Here is a 22924-nt window from a genome sequence, read left to right on the forward strand (position 1 = left end):
AAACAGAAAAACTTAATGAAAAAGTTGCTGTCAAGGGAATATTATGTATAGTTGCTGGCACTGGCACATTTCTCTGCATTTTACTCTATAAATTTGTCCTCACGTTGGAAATTTGGGATAGATTGCTTGAGTGTCAGCACATGATGCACATGACCTAACCATTTTCTTGTTATACCTGATCAGAAACATTTTCTATGCCTGAGCGAATGATTAAAATACTTGTCAATGCTTGTCAAATTACCACCAATATATGTGTATACTTTTTGCTGTCAACAATGTCAAATATTATTAGTGCTGGCATTCTCTAGGTTACCATGGCAATGGGCAGAGTGGAAGAATTTCAGTTGGTACTCACTACACTTTACCATTTTTGTCTTTTTTTTTAAATTTTCATGGGAAGGCTACAGATATTTGCTCGGTGAGCTTCACAGACATTGTTGACGTGTAATGCCTCGCTCTTTGAGTGCACAAAGTGATGAAAAGAAAATTGTTCATCTTGCTCTGAATCTTGGATTTCGATGTGTATCATGCTTGGATTGATCCCAATATAAGAGAGGAAACCTCATTCCTTGGGAAAAAAAAAAAGTGGTTTGCGATTGATTGTTCATCCAAGCCCGATACAGAATGAAAAGCTTGACCTATCGAATTGCTGAGCCCAAGTTGTTCAGACTGTGGCTGATTAGTGCGTGCATCAGGGGTTGAGGTGCTGTGTAACTTTTGATGGTTGTGGGATGGGGGATGGGAGAGGGGACCGAAGAGGGGAGAACTCTGAGAAAACTGCTGTGTACACTAATAGCGAGTCTAAATTTTTGCGAATTTGGACTTTCCGACGATTTCGCGAGTTGTTAAATTTGCGATCATGGAGAACTGTATCGAACGGAGAAATGTGTCCATGTGCATCATATTCGTATTGGGATGAGAGTTATTACTTTCGCGTGTCCTTAATTTCCTGAAGAGCACCTGACCCGTGAAATTCGCGAAAATAAAAACCTCGCAAAATATTTGGCGTATACAGTATACAAAGCGTAGTTCTAGTGTCATGTCTGATATCCTAATGCATCCTTACTTTAATACCCCACCCCACCCTATACATCATATGAGCCCCGAACACAAACCCTCTCTATTGGTTTTATCTGAGCATAATTTCAGATGCCTGCAACATTAAAGTAAAAAGGCATAAAGTTAGGAATAACTTCAGTGGGTTTCTGGTTACACATTGAATAGTGTTTATAGGATGGGAAGAAGGCATACAAATAAAAGAGCCACTTTCTCCATGCCTGTGCAGAAAAAAAAAGCAGTCGAGAACTTACTTTCTCTTATGAGTTCACAGCAGGTTTTTTTTCTTTCTTTCTTTTCATGCATACCTTCTTCCCAAGTATGCATAACTATAGATCCAAAGTAGAGATATGTAGGAGATGGGATGGAGAGAGAGAAAAAAAAAGTGAGGCAGAGGGGGAGAATGTTGCATTGAAGAAGGGGGCCCCTACAGTTACTTTCTGAGAACATAAAGGAGGTTGAGGGCAATGAACCTGATTCGTGCAGAAAAATATTTGATAAGAGTGCTTCCTGTGCGTAGGATGTGATGTATAATACAGGAAGTTATTTCTGTCACTCTCAGATGTCTTTCCCACGTTTCCTGTCAAGAATGACTGAGATTTTCATGTATGTTTGAATAGGTATATTTTCCATGTGTACAAATGGATTGGGGTTTTTTTTTTTGCTTCTATTTTGGGCCCACTACATATCTTTTATTTTCTGTCCACCATAATTACAGATTTAGAAATTTTAGTGGCCCAACAAGCCAACCAGACAAAAGAGTGAGTGTCAAGCCCAATGCGCATTATACGTCATGTGATATTGTATGCACTTTAATATCATACGTATGTGTGTCTGCTTTTGATTATGCAATAAACTAGCCGAGCCCAGAAAATGTCCGAGGTGCTTGAAGTGTTCTACTTTCAAACCCTCATATGATACTGCATAATGATTATATTCCGTCTCTGGAGAGTATTGAAAGTGGAGACATTGTTTCTGAAGTCTGGTATTTGTGGCATATATATTGAATGTCGCACAAATCACAGTGTCACATTTCTGAATATGCTACTTCAGGGCCTCGTTTCATAAAAAAAGTTGATATTATAGCAACTCTTGCTGGAACGGCAGTTGTCATGGTAATGACAGGAATTCAGCTTCATGATTGGCTGTTGAGCATTGGAAGTTGCCATTCCAGCAAAAGTTGCTATCCTAACATCTTTTATGAAATGGGGCCCAGGACTTTTGATCTTTCCTCTGAGTGGATGAGATCGTCTCAGACTATGTGTATTTACAGTGTACCTATGTTGTTTCTCACTCCAGCTTCAACCAAATGGGGCAAAGAAGATTCAATATAGAGAGAGAGAGAAGAAGAAAGAGAAGGGCAGAGGAATAAAGTGTTGAAAGAGAGAGAGAAATAAAGAAGAGGACAGAGCTATGAAGAAATAATAAGAATGAGGCAGACAGGAAGAGGAGAAAAAGAAGAGAGTAGAGAGATAATAAAAAGGAAGAAGAAATGAAAAAAAAAGAAGATGAAGAGATGAAAACACAGGCAGAAAAAATAGAATGAGAGAGAGAGAGATGTAATAGGAGAGAAAGAGAGGTTGCCATTGTAAAATGAAAAAAAAAAATTGACGGTATTAAAAAGAAGACGGTATTAAAAAGAAAACGATAAATGAGGAAATATTTCTGCTGGTATTATAGAATTCATAGACCTTGTCTGTATAGTATTAGGGTGGTTGGTGTATATCAGTTTGTCTCATCCTTTAAAGGATGTCTCTCGGTAAAGAATATACTGGAAGTGATGCATCAACTTCGGCGCTGTTGACAATTTGATGCCCCTTGCCGACGTGGTTCAGGCATTTTGCGCTGGGGTCCCACTCAGTGGCAATTTTTTCCGACCGTGTGAGGGTTTTTCTCTTCTGCCGTTGAGTGGGATCCCTCCAATTTGGGGGCAAATAAATCCCCGTCTAGTCGTAGCGACACCCAAATTACGGCGCAATCAGAAGTTGATGGCGCCCCGTCGCGTGCGATTACGACGGGTCGACACGAAATATTAAACCTGTTTTCCCCCTCTTTTTCTTGCATGCCCTCCTGTTTGAATGCATTGTTGTCGTTCCCACGGAGATGCAGTATATTTTGCTGATCATTGTAGCAGCTGTATGTAATGTCTGGGATTGTGTTATTGCAATTGAAGTTGTATCGCCATTGATGATGGCAAAACTTGGAAAGAAACTGTGTATTTGAGAGATGTAGAAATTTATGTTTTTAACTGCGCTGGAACTGCAAATCCTCTCAACACCTCCTTTTTTATTATGTTAATACTGCAGCAAGGAAGAAACCATCATACAGAATATTTTGTTGGCTGAGAACCAGAAGGGCGTTATCACATTTTTTTTTTTTTTTTTTTTGAGTTATTGATATCACATTCTAGAGCTTGATGTCCTCTACATTATGGTGTCAATCTTAAGTAATTTCCAGTTTCAGTAAAATGTTAAAAGTCAAAACCAAAAGGGTGCTATTTTGCCCAATATTTGGAACAATGCTTTAAATATACATTGTACTCACTTTTGATTAAATAAGCTTTTTGTTTCATGAAAATTGATTCTTTAATTTTTATTGATGCTCAAATCTTTAATGCAATAGCGCTTCTTGTCCAGATTTTAAAGTTATGCTGTGTCTAAACTACCTTTATCTTGTACATGCTTGACTGCATCTGATTTTCCTCAAGATTGTGCTCAAGATTGTGATCAGTTTTCTTATACTTTGCAAGTTTTCTGGAGTAAATTGAGAAAATAATCTATCATCTAGAGCTTTGACAGTCAAGAATGTGAAAAAAATAAGGGTATTGATCATCAGCAACTTTATGTGGCTTTCGTGATAATGTAACACATTCACGTGTATCCTAGGATCATATTTCTTTTCTGTCTGCCAAATTTCTTTTTCTTTATTGGTGATAACTCTTAAGACTGATGGATAATCAAGTGGGGACTGCAGTGCAATCCCGTTATAATGAACACTGTTATAACAGAATTCTGGTTACAACAAAGTAAAAATTCATGCTTCGACATTATCCCCTCTATATTTTTATTGTTAATTTTTTGGTTAAGATAACAAAATTTGAATATAACGAAAGAAAACTGTCGGTTCCCAGGACGTAGTATAACAGGGGTTGACTGTATTATTTATTGTACTACTCTATGTACACTGTGACATTCATGATACATGATAGACCTGCAAACACAAAAGCATTGCTTCAGAGTAAGGCCTTGTGCTGGTGGCTTTTGCACAGAAATGTATGACGAGGTCATAAATGCAAAAGAGGTTTACGACTTTTGGAAATAGGTTATGAACTTATATCAGCTCTGATTGACAATTTTACGATCTTCCGCACACATTTTTTTTTTTTTTGTGGGGGGGGGGGGGGGTCGTCAGAAATGTATGCCGAATGCAAGCATTGCTTTTGAGACAACCAGGTTTATTGTCTTATGTCAGTGTATTGGAAATATCAATTTCCTGCATCATTCTGATTTATGAAATTAAAGAAATTTGAAGACATACATTCCAACACTTCCCAGAGCCAGCTGAAGAGTGGAATGTATCGCCTTGATACATGGTACTTGTATCATTCAAATACTTAGTCATCATAAATATGTTCCCACTCATGACCTGGTACCAAATTATTCTATTCATGTGTACATTTTTTTATGCACATCTCAAAGCAAAGCCTGAATGCACTCTATATGTATTAGTTGATGCTATGTTGGGCAAGCTATGGACAAGCCTCATGCAGGTTATCTGCATTGTTCATTGTATGGAGAGGGGGTGGGGAGGACATCCAGAAAAAGCTTGGTAAAATCTTCCAATATATAAATGTTTTATCCTCTCAGGAAAAAAAAAGTGCATTTTTTTTTTCACATCAGTATTTTATCCTCTGAGGGAAAAGTTATTCTATCCACCTTTATGTACTGAAATCATTACAATTTTCAGAATCCAGTTTGTGTGCTTTAACTTACTATGTGGGGCAAGGCTTGTTCAAGCTTTCTTGATGTTTTGAAAAAAAACCTTCATTATAAAGTAATGTATAAAATGTGAGTTTATTTTGTAAACCACCCCCGTGACATCATGAGGTTTAAGTAATCGATCCAGCTTATGCTTCATGTATTGATATCCATATACTCCCCGCCCAAATCTTTATTTTTTTTAAAATACATCGAATGGCGTCTATGTACTAGTATTCCAGATGGGCGATACAACAACCTTGCAGCTACTTCTACTTGCATTTCAGACAAGGATGGAAAACTTTTTCTTGAAAAGCTGTAGCTATTAAAAAAAAACTATATATGGCTCTAACTTTAAACACAATTCATCCCATAAATTCACCAAAGTGCCTAGTTTCTGCTTCCTTTTTTTCTTAGAAAAATGCATAGGAATTTGATTTAATAATTCCTTAGTAGTGATGACAATGGTCTCATATTTTTTCTTTTGCTCTCCTTTCCACAGTTTGCAGTTTTGTTGTCCACAAGCGCTGCCATGAATTCGTCACATTCACCTGCCCGGGTACAGACCCTGGGGCCGACTCGGACGTAAGTTGCCCACACACGACTATTTACCGCAAACATTTCTTGTGTCTTCTAAAACAGGTGCATGAGATAGAAGTGCCCAGTCATGCTTAAAAGCTCATTGGTTTAGGTAATTATTTTGAATATGTGTATGTATGTGTGTGCGTATGTGTATGTGTGTGTGTGTGCATGTGTGTGCATGTATGATTGTGTGCTTATGTGTCTGTGTGCTATTTGGTGATTCAATGAAAAATGAAATGTGTGTCTCAATTGTTACCCTTGTTAATTTCAATTTCCAAGTGCGGAAATGTTGATTTTTAAAAAGGAATTATTTTTTGTAACATTGTACAATGATACCAATTTGAATTGCCGTTTTCTTATATTATTTGAATGGAAATGAATAATTTCTTACTGGAAAAAGGGAAATAAAAACATAAAGGATCACGGGCATGACACCTCTGTTTAACCTGTTCAGGTCTTGCTATATTGTTAGTAAGGCCAAGGACTGAGGAGTCATAGCGAAAGAAACTAAAGGTATCTTGAGTGGGTTAAACTTCCTTGTCGGTCTTTGCTTTTACATAAATGTAACTTACCATGGATGTTTGCATGTGGGACTAACTAGGTTTAAGAAAAAGACCTTAGTTATCAGTACCAGCTATAGTGAATATACAAATTCAAGGACAGTATACTCATAATAATGACCATTGTGACTTGACATTACATGACCTCCACTAAAGAAGGTTTGTTGAAATTTTGAAGAAATTTGTCAAAAAATTTTGCAGCTACCCAAACGTGTGTGTACATTGTAAATAAAGATGTTGATTGTATTGTCATACTGAAGTGGCCTTCTTTATTCATGATGGTAAATAATGGAAGAGTTATGGTATGAATTTCATCTGGGTTGTTGATGCACACACTGGCATAATACAGTAGATATGAGAACTTGGAATTTTATGATAAATACTACAAAGCTGCTAACTAATATGTTTTTGTGGCATAGAGTATGCATTTCTTCATCAGCAATATAAAAGTATATTTGTGAAGTTCAAAGAAATATGTTTGTCTTGAAATTGATTTAGCATGCCTTGTATTGTAAGTGCAATTATCCCATTTTTTTTCTTTCTCTGAAATATAATTGTTGACTCAGAATTATGTTTTCACTGTGCTTCTGTATGTTTTATTTGTTGTTGTCTTTTTTTTTTCTCTTGACTGAAGAGGTTAGCATCCCTAATGATATCTCAGGAAATGTCATTGATGGAGAAATTACAATTTTATCACCCACTCAAAACAAATGAACCGACCAACCAACCAAATAACAAACGAACATCCTGGTATTATCATCATGCCCGTGTATAAGCGTATATCTAAATTACCAGCTCTAAAGGGGTGTGAATTGGATCCTGACGACAGCCATTGTCGACAACTAATCTATCTTGACATGCTGCATCAACTGGCTACAATGTACCTTCCGTTGTACAATTTGTGTCCCCATCTAGGGTAAAATGTGTTAAGACGCTGCTGGTACAAGCCACTTTGATTAAGTTTTTTTTGTTCCCTTTTTTTTTTCGATAGCTGTCACAGGTGATATTACTGCCTTGTGAGCAGGTATGTCGTGTTGCCAAGTTGATCTAATGCAGCAGTGATAATTGCCATTTTTGTAATGACTTCGCCAGACTCGGCTGAAGTGCTCTGTACACTGAATATTCATGCATGACCAGTCAAGTTTTACAGGTGGAATTGGGGGGGGGGGGGGGGACAAAAGGGTTGGTTAAATGAAAGTGGGAACCTTATGAATTGTGCATGCAGGCAGGAGAATTTGCAGCAGAAATATTTTAATCATAACTTTCATCAACAATTCATCTAGTAATTTGATGATATCCATACCTGCTGGATAAGCGGAGCCTTAAACCAAAATAAAAGGAAATGCTGTAGTAAATTGTACTTGAAGCCAGTCATACAGATGTAAGCAATACATTCTTATTCTTTCTGCTCAAACTACAGGTGTTCTCCTCGAATAAACTGTGGTAAATGTCAAGTGAAATTTAATTGGGCCGCTCTCTTACCGCTATCACAAAGTTGTAGAGCATATTAACTAGGATGTGCCAGAAAAAGAAGTGTACATGTCTGTACCTTTGTTTTTTTTGGTCCCATCACACTCATTCAAATAAGATACCACATAACAAATTTTAATGCAAGGCTTAGGCAATAATCTTGTTTCAAGACAAAAACTTTGATAATAAATCTTGATAAAGTATTGTTCATGTTTATGTTCAAACAAACCAGCACAGTCCTGCATTATATGTATATATTTATTTTAGTAATTTGTGGCGTCAGTGGTCTGAAGTAGGTTTATCCTTAGCATCAAGTGGCTGGTCGTCAAGATGAATAATGAATAGGAAATTTGCATCAGCATCAATTTCTTGACTGACCATAGACACCAGATTTTCTGAAAAATGATTTATGGATACCATGAACATAGAATGTCTTTGTTGACTGATTTTTTTTTTTAAATACATTGATTCAGTGATAAGGTCTATATAACCTTTATTATGGTGTCAGACTGAGGTTTTGTCCTCGCAGCCAGGAGATGTATGATGATGAAAACCTGAGTGCATGGTTAGGCCAATAAAATACAGGAGGAAATTACAATTTGTATTGTGGCTTGGTTTTGTGATCAATCCTTTTTTGCTCATTAGAGTAACTTATTGGAGGGTACGCAACTGGGCCAGACAAAACAACCTGTAATGCACAGTTACTTTTACCAAGTCCTACCAAACAAACGGCACACAGGAAAATAAAGCAATAATGGTATGCCACATACCACTGTACACATTGTTAAGGCTGTTCATTTGTTAAAATTCACATCAATCATCCGCGTCATGGCAACATTAGAGTAATAATGTACCTGATTGCTGTTTTGTGGCTGTGCTTGTATTAGATATGAAAAAATGATTCTGTGGCTTGTTGCTGTTGTTGTTGTTATAGAAGATCAGCTATTCTCATCCTCAGGAGTTTTGACCAAGTTTAAAAGTGATCTTGCGTGGCGAACTTTTAGTATCATTCCCAATATTACCCTAAGTCAGATATCTTTGGTCTTTTTTTGTTTTCTTCAAATTGTTTATTCCCTTACGAGGTCTTTGTCTTTGAGCAATTATGTGTTACAAGGAAACTGTCTTGTGTGTGCCACTCGGAGGAGAAAGATTGATGGATTTTTTGTGAAGTGTTTCCTTGTATTTTAAACAATTCAGTGCCATATCTTGGAACTATATATGGGAGAATTCTATACTGAAGTCTTCCCAATTCCCGAATGTGTGAATATGCAACAAAGAGATAGAGAATGAGAAAGAGATAGATAGATAGATAGAGAGAGAGAAGAAAAGAGGAAAAAGTGAAATTTAAAAAGAAAGAGAGAGAGAGAGAGAAAGGGAGAGAAAAGAAAAAGAAAGTGATAGAAGTGTGATATAAAGTGATATGTTAAATGTAATGCCTGACACTGTGACAGAAAAAAAAATATGATCAGAAAGGGGGGGGGGGGATAAAACATAATGAGAGGGATATAAAAGAATGAAATAATCAGTGCATTACTGCATTCTCTGTTTGTGCAGGGTTGTCAGTCCATGATATATACTCTAATTCTCCTTCTTTTGTCTCTTTCTCTCCCCAATGTGGCAAATATTTACCCATTTCCTTTTTCTCGCTGTCATAGTTTTTTGCACCCCGAAACTGGAAAAAAAAAAAGCAACAAAGATCTCGCTCTACTTTCAACCCTACTTACGTCAGCAGGTTTGTGTCAGCTTGGCATCTGACTGAAAAGTATTGAGTGATGCTGCCAACACGACCACAAAACCCCAGATCTCATTTCGGGAACAGAGCAAGTTTTTTTTTTTAAATTTTTTAAATACTTTTTTAAAGATACATATTAAATTCAAACAGGAATATGATATTGATTGATGTGGACTGCCTGTTTGGGAATGTGAGGCAGCAGCTCAAATCAATGCTGTATGTAATGCATCTATCACATTGGTTACTTGTGCTCTTTTTCTCTCTCTTTAATAAAAAAACCCCCCAAACCAATAAAAGATATCTTTGCAGTGAATGTAGAACTAGTAACATGCTTTGTGTCCTTGATGATTAAATCTGCAATACACTTATAATCAGAATGTGATTCCATATTTTAAGGATGCAATCTGTCGTTATATGAAGTTGTCCAATTACCCTATTCGCTGGCCAATTTCTGACTTTGGTGATGAAAAACAGAAATAAAAAAAATCCAAGAGATTTTGTGCTGACCAAAACTTCACTACATATACTTTTGTACATTTTTTTTCTCTAGTGTAAACATGATATATGAGAAGAAAAATAAAAAAGAAACAGAAAGAGAAGAAGAAGAAGAAGAGGAAGAAAAAGAAAAAAATTGTGTTAGTACTTGAGTGAAGACAGCCCAATGTGTTTGTATCTTGGTTTTCAAGATTCTCAGAGAAATGTTTTCATTCTGTACAAATTTGATTGCTGTAATTTCATAGAGCAGATGCCCCTCAAATGCCATGGATGGTACATATATTGATTGGTGCGAGTTCCACAAATATGGCGTTTCGCTGCCATTTCAAGAAATGATGTCATACATAACGTGTTGACAAGGTTTTTTTCTTCTTTTTTTTTTCTTTTGAGTGTAGGAAAAAAAGAACAACTCAAGCAAATTGCTACAACTCAATAAGAGTGGTTGATTTGGTAGTACACTTCATTAACCATACACGAGAATGATAGAAATATGCATTAGCAATCAACCTGCATTGGCTCTCAATTTTACTGCTATGGACTATTTATGAAAGGGTTGAAAAAAAATCTTGTAGTAGTAGAGGCATTTTGGAGGGAGAATGAATTAAATTTTCTTTCAAAAGAGTAGTCAGTTTTTCTATAATCATTGATGATTAGACCTACATGTACATTCCTCAAGAATTACTGTTTGATCTGTTGAATTCCTTTTTTTTTCCCCTTCAGTATATGCCATCTCCATTCAACTGATTGCAAAATTTTCCAGTAAACAGGAAAATTTCTCAAGATAGTATTTAAAAACCTTGATGGCTGTGGAAAAAAAAAATCCTTTGCTTTTTCGGCCAGTGCTGTTAATATTCTGCATAGGAATGAAGCCTTTTAGCCTTCTTTTATGAGTGTTTTTTCTTCATCATTCCCCCCCCCCCATCCCTCCTCCTCCTCCTCTGCTGCCTCCTCCTCCTCCTCCTCCTCCTCCTTCTCCTCCTCCTCCTCCTCCTCTTCCTCCTCCTCTTCCTCTCCATCTCCCCTTCTCATTTCAATGCCTTACATGAAGAGAGCTGCATTCAGACTCATAAGAATCTAGGGAGAGTTTGTATTTGTTGCATCTGACTGTACATACGTGGTAAATGCATTGAGGAGTACCTACCCATCCAATAATTCATATTCTATTTTTTTAGCTGTTCAGTGGGAGAGGGATTGGGGATGCAGTCACACTGTAGTGGATTTCTCTTTTCAGAAATTCTTTAAAAAGAGTGGACATTGTCACTTTGTGCAGTAATGATATACACAGGTTCAGACTTGATATCTGATGGAAGCAGTGCACATTCTGACGTTTCAGCATACTCTGAATTGTTTCATTGCAACTGAATCGTTTGTTATTTCAACATCTCCAACACTCAGATGTAATATGTCTTCTTTTTTTAACTGTGTGAAATCAATTTAATAGGCCAAATAATAATCAGTAATGTAATCGATGAAACTGGAAATACAATGGTGATGGAAGAGAGAGAGAGAGAGAAAAAAAAAGAATTGATCTCTTGTAGAAAAAAAAAAGTGCTTTGAGAATTCATTTGAATAAAGAACAACATTAAATCCTCTATCTTATGTGAAACCTTACACCTCCAATGTACTGTAAAACATGATATATTCGCGGCATGAATTTTTCGCGAATTGGAGCCGACGGCCTTTTTTGCGGCATGAAATTTTCGCGAACTGCCACTGGCATTCAATGCATATAGTGTAGACAAGAACTTTCGCATGCATTTTAATTTCGCGAATCTTGGCGCTCGCGAAATTCGCGAAATTAAAATGCATGCGAAAATTCCTCGTTTTATAGTATTTTTGGACCAGAGAGAGTAATTTGAATAATTTCTTGTCTATGCTGCCATGAGGACAGACAAACCCTGTGTGTCTCGTGGAAGTTGGGATGCTGTGGAACATTTGTAACCACCACAACAAAAGGATCTTAAAGTTGCTGATGGCTGAGGCGAGAAAATTGAATTTGAAGTCAGATCATCAAAATCTGTCAAAATGATTACATTTCTGTTTCTGGCATAATTTTGTAGTCTAATGTATTATCTATCATGTGCCAAAATATCAAAGCTAAATTATTCCAGGAAAGGCAAGAAAATTGCGTTTTCTGGGCCATGATTTTCCAACTTTCAACTTAACAGAAACGTGTCCGAAGATTTGGATTTAATTAGCGCAGCAGCTAGACTCCGCCCCTAGCAAAGAGGGAGTAATCTTATTGGTCAGTGCGTGGCATCCTGATTACTGATTGGTCGTGCGTAGACCGGTGGCGCTAAGCTTGAATGAACGTCGAGGAGGTCAAAGCGATGAAAAGTGTCTCGCTTCCCCTGGATTATGATAGCGTCGGAAGGAAAACTTTGAAGGCGTTTTTCTCGAAACTCTGATTTCCTCAACCACTTGACATGCGCTAATAAAATCATCGATATCTCCGCAACCAAGTACTTTTACGAGTTGTGCTATACATGAAATCAAAGTAGAAGAGTAAGGGAATAATGTCATGCCAATTTCAGAAAATTGTCCACCCCCGACTTTTGGATCCTTTTGATGTAGCGGGTCACATATATATATATATATATATATATATATATATATATATATATATATATATGGGTCAGAATTTTGAACGATGTACAATTGAGCCAAAACAAGGCAAAATTTAAAAAGTAGGAAATTCTCCAAATCATTCATCTTACCTGAAAGAGTATAACTCAAGCTTTAATATGAACCCAATTATACTAGGATTTTCCCACAGGAACAAGTTTTTATTCACCGCTGAAGTTTACCATGTCCAGAGCAGCGAACGTCCGTGAGGAATAGTACTGCACATACATTTGAATACCATTTAACATAGTTTCCAAAGATCTGATTCAGCTCAAAATCCTAACGAAATGTCTTAAGGGACATGTGTACGTAATTGCAGAATATTAAGCTTGTACTCTTAACCTGTACGTAATGGTAGACAACTGATGATTTAACTAAATTCGTCATTTCTGTGGAAATATTGCTCTTCCGCTAAACACTTTCTTAACTTTACGCGCATTTTACAGAAACTCAATATTTTCACCTCTTATTTCACTATCCCATACTTCAATCCTCACTTCCAAATAATAACATACCTTTTTAAAATGTATCTCATCTGGGCAGTCTCTATAACCCAACAAACATAGCAAAGTTTTCATCACGGAGGTTCGCATGTAGCTCACGGTAGTTCGGAATAAACAAGATATTGAACAATGCAGCTCTCTTGAGTTGGAAACGCATTCTATTCACGACAAACAGCAATTTCATGTCGAGAACAAACTCCTCTGCAAAATCCTGAATAGATATTACCAATTCTCAGTTATATAAGCTTGTTTATCTTCTCATACTGAGAAATCAAAGAAAACAAATTTTTCCATCTCTCGTAAATGAGCGTACAAACGTACGTGTAATCTCAGTGACGTAGTCCATCCTTGAGAACGAATATATTTATCAAAATTTCGTTATCATGAAGTAAATATTCAGGTCCTAAACTTGTTATATAAAGTCTACAATGCAAAATTTGCTTTTTATATACGAACATAGTCACAGCTAAAATTATGACAAAGAATTAATATAGAAAAACAACAGAAATGTGCTCCATTATAGAAATACGAAGTTTAGCTGGGGAGGGCAAACGAATACGTTAGGAAGAAATCCCTCTGTGTTTGCTCCTTGTGTTACACACTGTTACTGAGGAGAATTTGTGTTATTATTTTAGTCAGAAATGATAATAGGTTCGATACTGCGAAGTTTCGTCATAACAAGACACAATAAGTCCATATAACTTGGATGGATGTTTGTGACTTCGATATTATACAATATGGTTTGTTATAACAAACCTTTTGTAGTGCGTCATTTCGGAGGCTTGTTATTCATACAGTTTGTCAATACGAAAATTGATAGAGTTCGTATAATTATGAAGCTTTTTTATTCGGTAAATGATAGGAATCTCCGAAGGTTAATCGAAAGGTTTATCAATTGGAACATGAAAAATTATGTTCGCTTATCCAAATGTGGAGAAACAAGTTAACAACTAAAATCCTCCAATTTCAAAATCTCATAATAACCGTTTTCACCTAAACGAATATCAGGCCCATTCCACTTTTAGAAGAACGGACCTAAAAATAATGATCCTTAATATCTATTTTTCGAAGAACATTTCTAATAACAAACCTCCTGAATTAACTACATTTTTTTCATTTTGGAATAACAAACCTTTGGACATCGGAGTAACGAATCTTTGGAAGAGCGAACGTATCAAAGTGCAACCTTAAACCTATTCTTAATCATTCATGTGTTTTCAAAGTAAGCACAAAAGCACAAACAAATTGACGATCTCTCTGTCTCTTAAATGTGAAATGAAGAAAAAAAATCTTTGAAAAAATTACAAATGAATATTGCTTTTCATTGATGAGTATAAAACAACACAATGTGATGATAAGCGGAGGATTTGTGTGTTTTCATCAGACAATAATTGTATACTGCATGATTTTTGTTCGCTTGTGATGGCATTTCGATGAATAAAAAACATAAACAAACAAAAACTTCTCCAGAGGAATTTGGTATAACGGGAGTGCACTGGCAATTCTTTTCTCTGTGTGTTGGAGCTCGATCCCTTCTCTGTTTCTCAGTCATTTTCATTCAACTGCTTCCATGTCCTTTTGAAACTTTTCCGTTTCTTATTCAACACATGCTCATTGCAGACTTCTTCCGTCATTATCCTTCATGTGATTGCGTAACACTTTTCGGATTTGTTTTGGTTTGTTTTGTTTTGTTTTTGTTTTCTGTTTGGTCGCAGCATGTTCAGGCTATTGAGGGAATGAGAGAAAAATCGTCATGAAGAGAAAAATAAGAATGAATTAAGGCATTTAATATCATGACAATTACAGCGAACGTCCGTTATGGAGACCAAAACTGGATGTGTTCTGTTTGAGACGGCAGCTACCATACTCAAAAGATAAACACTTAGAGCACCTGTCACTAAAAAGTGGCACTGATCCTCTTTCTCCTACTATGTAATCCACTGACTTATTCAACCAACGAACATCCGTGAAAAAAACGTTTTTCGTTTGTTATTACAGGTAAATTGAGTGCTGAACGCTATTCACTTTCGGGTATGAGCGGCTCAGTGATTTAGTAATATTTTCAACTAACATTAATCTTATGTGCAGTGATATATTTGTAATCGTCAGAAATTTCCTTTCTCGGACAGAACGTCCGTGAGCGAAACTTTCAGAACCTGTAACAGTACAAATTGTCTCCAGAACCTCATTAGAAAGAAATTTAAACGCACAGAAATTACAGATTACGCAACATTCCATTTTCCTATAACTTTGTTTTAAGTGTTTAGCTGTTTTTTGTATAATTAGAGGGAAAACAAGCGTAAAATTGTGAATAAATTTTCAATTGTTTGTTCATCATGATCACATAACGCCTTAAAAATTCCGAAACTACTGCTCTAAACTCATTTTCTACTTTGTAAAACTTTATTTGTCGCTATTCGAGCCGAAAGTTTTAAAGAATACAGGATACTTTCGGGACAAGTTATCCCTATCGGAGGGATTGCATACGTCACGGACGTTCTCTGGAATTATCACGGACGTTCGTTCTACTACTAGGGTCATGTTCCAGGACGGATAACTAATCGGCAGAGAGTACCTAGCCTTCCTAACTCTTTCAAAATTTTGAAAAGGTATTGTCAATGCAAATTATAAGAAATTTGACATCCTTACAACATATGTATTGCTCAGAGGGGGAATGAGGAGGTGAATTTTCAGAGAAAATATTAATTATTTGCTTGGTTTTTGGTGAATTGCAAGGTCCAAAAACTGCGGACGAACCTCAGTCCGCTCCAAAAATAGCATGCAGCTCCTCGGCTAGAGAGCGAAAGGTAAAATGCACCTTCTCCATCAAAGCAAGATGGTGTCCCACTCAAAAACGTTTTAATCATCACGGACGTTCTTTTTTTCTTGGAGGTTCGTCTAAAAATATAATTTCGGTTCCTATTTGACAAAGGATGGACAGAAACTCAAAACAAGCATATTATCGTGTTGCTAGATCTTAGTTGATTACGACTCAGAACAATATCGCCAATAACGTTTCATGGGCTACGATCTTTATTAGAAAATAGCGGAAGCACGTCCGTGACGAAAACTGAGTATAATTTTGCATAAAAGAATATTACGTCCCATGTACAGCCAGCAGACGTACAATTTTTGCAGGATATGTTCATTAGGTGGAACACCAAATTTTCGTATACGTTACAGTTGGGACAACAAAGTAGAATTTGCAGCAGCGATAGAAATAAAAGCATCACGGACGTTCGTCTGTTTAGGACTTTGATATTTTAAATATTCTCTGTAATTTTATACGTGCTCATAAAGTTCTTACAATTTTGTGGTACATACCCATGATATGTCAAATCCAGAACATGGTCAGATATTAGATGCCACGTACCATTAAAAATGCACATCATTAGTTTGAAAAACAAAAATTATTGTGAAAATAGCGTTTTTACCGTATTTTTACGCTTTAAGTCCTTGTGAAATGAAAAATATCAGGCAAAAGTCAACCAAACCATATATTTCCTGAAAGGAAATTTACCAATCTTTGAGATGACATGAAAAAATCTGGTTTCTTAGATCATCCTGGCGTGTTCTAAGGGAAAGAATGTCATAAGGTACGAATATCGGCAATTGTACATCGTTCAAAATTCTCACCCATATATATATATATATATATATATATATATATATATATATATATATATATATATATATATATATATATATATACATATGATATGTAAATAATGTGTTTTTGTTAGGAAACAAAAGCACAAGGGATATGCATCCTTGCTTTGAACTGTCCTCAAAAAGCTACAAAAATAAGATGTATTGGGATCATGGCTGTATGAATTATTAATGAAAATAGGAGTCAGACACTGATAATGAATAGTTATTTAGATCACTTCTATCTCTCTCTTCATCGCCATGACAACAGGCAGACCTCCTAAATCCTCAGCAAATGAAATGCAGGAGGATAAAAATACATAGCTCCTGTCAATCGTGCGTCTATGTTCCCTTACAGCATATTCCAATAGAAATTCCAAATTTTTATCTAGTTTATTTTTCTTGACAGTTGCTGTTAGTGATAGAGGAGAAATAGGAAGAGATAACCTTTCAAAGAGGTGTATAGACTTTCTTCAAATGCGAAGTATTAGACTCAGGAATATTCAATCAAGAAATATTGTGGATTGGTTTCCTGAAGCTGGAGCCAGAGTCTTCAGATTGCATAGTTCCTGGTTACCATGACAACACACTCTGTATCTCGTCTGAAGGGTAATTTACCCCAACGGGAAAGTTCCTTTTGATTACAGTGAGGGGGGGGGGGGGGGGGGAGGAAGCAATGACTCAAAAGAAATGGTGCTGTGAAACTTTTAGTGATGTGGGATGTTTGAGAAAATTGATAATGGCATACCAGTTTGACACCTCAAAACTTCCTATTATCTCACAAAAAAAGAAATCAGATCAAAACTTTAACCAGTACTCTACTAACTGTATTTCAAGAACATTTCATCCCTCCCCCACCCCCTCCCCCCCCCCCAGACAAAGTGAGTCAACTCTATCCTTCAGAAGTGACAGTGAGAATCACTATGTAACAAAAAATATATATTTTCTTCTCTTTTTATATTTTTCTTTAATGTCATTAAACTGTTTTATTCTATTTTATTTTTTAAGTGAATTTATATTATCCTTAAAGCACCAGCAAATGGATCGCATTATTCTGCTTTCTCCCATTGAACAGCTCAGTCACTTAAGATTTTTTTTTTTTCAAGCTGATATCATGAAGTTTTGTGATATATATATTTTTTTGCAGAACACTGAAGGGAATATCGTTCCAAGCATTTATATATCTATACTCCGTAGAGTGTCAAATTGAAAGCATTTAAATCCTGAAATCCTAACTCTTTTTGTGAGATTGGGAGGTAGCGATTTATGATTATGGCATTCTTCTGATGTCATCTTTACTTGGTAACTATGGCAACAGCAATAAAACATCTCCCTAATCCTGAAAGGCAAATGAAATGTCTGTAGAGTAAAGCTTCCAGATTCTGTCAAACGGGAGTTTTTTATTCTCCCGTTTTGAATAGGGTTTTAGACTGAGGAGGTGGATAATTCTCTAAACTGATTATGTGTGCACCAGAACACTGTCAGGGGGGTGGTTTTTCTTTGCTGCCAAGATCTTTCCTCCCACGAGGAGTCGTTTGACGAGAATTTGAATTCCAAAAATTGTGAGTGATGTTATAGAAGCTGGAGCCACAGCAATCAACGTAATACAGTATGGTTCGAATTGCACAGGGCTCCCCCCCCCCCCCCCCTTGTCTGCTGCTTCGGGAAATGTAGCTTTTTCCCTGTAATTATTAATGAGGGAGACTTCGGGTCAATTATATATGATCCACTACAACATAAGGATCCAAAAGTTGGTGAGGTCGATTTTCTGAAAATGACATGACATTATTCCTTTACTCTTCTGCTTTACTTTCATGTATAACACAAGTCATAAAAGTACTTGGTTGCGGAGATATCGATGATTTTATGAGAGCATGTCGAGTGGTCCAAGAAATCAGCACTTCGAGAAAATGCCTTCAAAGTTTTTCTTCCAATGCAATTGTGCTCGAGGGGAGGTAACACAGTTTTCACCTCTTGACAATAGAAGGGACGCTCTTAGCAACCTCCGCGATGTTCATTCAAGCTTAGCACCAGCGGTCTACGCATGACCAATCAGTAACCAGGATGCCACACACTGACCAATAAGAACACTCCCTCGTTGCTGGGGCGTAGTCTTTCTGCGGCGCTAAATCCTAATCTTCAGACACATTTCTGTTCCCTTGAAAGTCAGAAAATAATGGCCCAGAAAACTCTAATTTCTTGCCTTTCCTTTGATCGTTCAGCTTCGAAATTTCAGCAGATGATAGATGAAACATCAGACTGCAAAATCATGTCAAAAACAGAAATTTGATAGTTTTGACCAATTCTACCTGACTTCAAACTCGACTTTCTCGGTTGACCGTCAGCGACTTTCCTTTTGTTGTAGTGGGTCACATATTGCATAATAAAAAAAAAAGTGTTGTATGGGCCATTCACAATGCCAGCACAGAATGGTAACAGCAGAAATTTCCCGTAATTTGGGTGAACATTGCTGGGCAACCTTACTGAATCAAGCTCGAAATGTTGCCTGAAAATTAAAAGGAGAGTGCAGATTTGTTTCTGTTGATGTTGTTGTTGTTGTTGTTCTAAATTTGTGTGACATTTTACAGTGGGAACACTAACCACAGAAAAGAGTGTCATATGTGTCACATGCCTGCATTACCCCATGGGCACAGACTAAATGTAAAGCTAGTCGGCCATTCTCTTGTTACAATACAGCTGCTGGAGCACTCTCGCAACCAATCACGCTTCTTTGTTTCGCTGCCATGTAAAATTGAAGGCTCAAACAGCGCAATATGAAAATGTCGCGATATTTTGCAATGAGAACGAGGCCCACTTTCCCTCTTCATGTTGCAGTGGTATTATGTCTTCTTTGGAGATTTGTATTTTAGGTGACACGTCTTGATGCACCCTACAGCCAGGTGCATAATCGTGCAACATGAAGTGTGCGTCTTCATGCAAGGATGTTCCTTCGATATCAGTACGGTGGAGTGTGTAGTGATCTTCAGCTGGCATTACCAGCATGCTGAAGGGAAGATGCTCCCTTGTTGCTAACACTGGAGATATCCCTGTGAATGAAAGTAAAGGCATCAACAAGGCACACACAGTGAGGATGGACAAAAGTGGAAATGCCTCAATTTTTCATCAGGAGTTTGCATGCATCATCCTTCATCTACGTTGCCATGGTTACAGAAGACTCTTCTCCCATCCATGCATTCATCGTCCTTTCCACAAATTGAACGAATGGACAGAAGAAAGTTTTTGTATTCGGAGAGATTATTTGTGACATTATGTAGATGCAGAAGAAAGCTGTGGGAGTTAGTTATAAAAATGGAGTTAGATCATGATTTATTCAGAATTGAATTGTATAGTAGCAGTAGCCTTATAAGGACAGCATCTGGCAGAAAACTGTTTAAAGGTACGGTTTACCATTGGGAGCACTGATTAAAAAAATTTTCAAGATATCACATTTGATGCATATTTGTAGGTCAGTTGTATCACAAAACATCCTTCCATATAAAAGTTTTGCAATAAAGCCTAAAATGTAAAAAGATATCACTACTTTTTCACTAAACCATAACTGTAGATAGTTGGTCTAGAAACATTTTTATTATCATTCTACGTTTTTAACAATACTTAACATTGTTTACACTGATTCAAAATTCTACATTGGTTTTTTCCTGTCCCTGACTCACATTTTAGAACTATTTTGAAACACTAAAGCTGGGTTTTTGTTTCATCTACAAATGATAAATAATGCCTTAAAAAACAGTGGAGGACTGAGCTGATATTGAAATTTTATCCAGTGTTCTGTCCTACAGGACAGACTCTGTGCTCAATTGTTTGTGTCACTGAACATTTCTAGATTTCCTCTTTGAATAGATTGTTCCCATTAGCTGAAAACAGAAACTTCAAACTTTTGTTGAGGTCATTCCTCTTTTAGCAGTAACTGCGATTAGATAGCTTACATCATAAAATTAAATTTGTGGTGGGAGACTGTATCTATTGAAATTGATTTTAACCTGGAGTGAAAAATCTATGTTGATGTTTGTAAGCTAAACTGGGCTTTTCATAATATCTACATCTGTTGCCATCATGTAGTGATTGTTGTTGTGCCAATTAGATTTTTTTATTTTTTAAATTCACATAAAATGCTCTCCCTGTCTGTAGTATACAAGTCATGATACCATACGATTGATTTTCACATAACGTAGGAGGAGGGGGCGGGGGAAATGATGAAGATTGGAGTAAAACGTCCAAAATTGTTAGCTTTTGAGATGGATTGGCCAAAAAGGTCTTCCAGTTTTAGCATGGCGGGTATTTTACATCGATGCAAGATGATGACGACAGTGTGTGGGTGTCCATTGATGAATGAATCAGGGGGGCGCGGATCTGTTTGCCGCCGTGGCGCCGCAATAAGAGTGCAGGCAACCACGGGCCGCTTTCTCCTGTACAGTAGCAGGTGAACAAACAGGTTGTTTTGTAATCCTAGTAAATCTCTCTGCATTGATGTTAAGATGGGTGCATGTGTGTGTGTGTGTGTGTGTGTGTGTGTGTGTGTGTGTGTGTGTGTGTGTGTAAGAGAGAGAGAGAGAGAGAGAGAGTAAGAGGGTGGATGCCATCTGTGGTAAGGGTAGTCAGCAGATGTCAGAACTACACAGTGAAGAAAATTGCGAAAAGCTTCCAGGTTCAAGCCTCGCTTGACTACTGTTGTTGATGGCATTCAATTGTGTAGTTGGATAACTTGTGATCAGATTCCTCTACCATACTGTTAGGTTTGGCCATGCTTGCTGTTCATACATACATGTACTGTATGTACCATACTATACAGTGGTACACGCCAGAATAAGACTTGACTCCTATTGTATCCACGCATTGGAAAGGCATGTGTACAAGCAGGGAGCTACAAACGAGAGTACGAGTAAGATCTGTCAGGAAGCGAGGCGATACCAATAGACATAGAAAGTATTCAACAGAGAAAGACATTTATAAGCAAAGGAAATGCAAACATGCCAGCGGGCTTATTCACACGGTTACAAGTAAGGCGAGCTCATTACTGATGCAACATGGGCAATCACATATGAATATTAAAAATTGATATTTCCCAGTTATGGGTGCTTTTTGTGACAAGCAAGAATTCTCTTTAGGGTACTGTAACTTTGTGTTCTTACACTCCTCAAATATGAATGCCAGAGGAGAGATACTCTGTTAATTGTTGAACATTACTCTTGTTATAAACAAACAGTACATTACAGAAAATAGAGGCACTATCCATTAATTCAGAATGACAGTGATGGAGATGCAGTAAATGTCATCACCTTGGATGCACCATTCTCTAACCTGTTTCTCTTGGCAGACCGCTATGCTTCCTTTTGATAACATCTTCTTGTATTCACGCCCTCAGTACATTTGGACACTGCCTCAGGCTTTTTGATATTCCGCTTCTTGAAATCATCTGCATTAATACATTGCTGGTTTTTAGTTGGTGGTGTGAAAGAATTGCGTTTGCCCTTTTCCCCATCTAAAATTATAATTCATGATGAAAAGTATAAACAAGGTGTAGAATTTGGTGCATTTTCATGTCATTGTACACTGTTAGGGACTGTATATCATACATGTATATCATAAATATATATTTTCTATTATAAACCAATATATCAATGGTAAACTTTATATTTTGCTGTTCACTGAACTGAGATAATTTCATACCACTGCATCTTGTGATGATGTTTCTTGCAGTTATTTCTAACAAGTGTTTTTGTTTGAAGCAGTTAATTGTGAAAGGAATGAAAGAATCCATTAGCTGCTGTTTGCTTGTTTTTATTTTCATCATATGGCATTCAAATCATGGAAGACAATAGTCCATGATGGTTATGACTGTTACACTTCCACTTTAGTCATATCCATATGCACACCTTGCTTTGTAGTGCTCAGAGAATTAAAAAAGGGGAATGTACATTACAATATTTTGCAAGGATGAACCATTAATGGTGCAGTTGAATACCCCCCGGGCAATTTCGGGAACTTTGTAATGTATTTTACTTTATAGATACTTTTTTTTTTCAAGTGATGCAAACAATTTGAAATTCCTACATGTTTTGCCTATTTTGTGAGCTTTTTTTTTTTAATGTTGGAACCTGCCTCAGGTCCAGTTATTTGTGGCAAGTTAGGACAGAGTACTAGGAAAATCTTAGCCCTTTCTCAGGAAAATCTGTTTTTCATAATGTGTGAATGTATTACAAAAAGTCCATTATCGTGCCTTCTGACAAAGATCAATATAATATGACGTATTGTCAA

General features: G+C 36.8%; 1 protein-coding gene across 1 annotated transcript in view; it reads left to right on the forward strand.

Annotated features, from left to right (window-relative positions):
* Nucleotides 1–5537: 5537 nt before the first annotated feature.
* The window catches only part of LOC139741030 (protein kinase C-like), a 170420-nt gene continuing 153033 nt past the window's right edge, over nt 5538–22924 (forward strand). Inside the window, exon 1 of the mRNA XM_071651619.1 lies at nt 5538–5618. The gene's annotated coding sequence lies outside the window, so the exon portion shown is untranslated. The remainder of the gene's footprint in view (nt 5619–22924) is intronic.

This window comes from Diadema antillarum, unplaced genomic scaffold, assembly GCF_040938485.1.
Source record: "Diadema antillarum isolate AM-2024a unplaced genomic scaffold, OU_Dant_1.0 seq00000898_RagTag, whole genome shotgun sequence".
NCBI lineage: Eukaryota > Metazoa > Echinodermata > Echinoidea > Diadematoida > Diadematidae > Diadema > Diadema antillarum.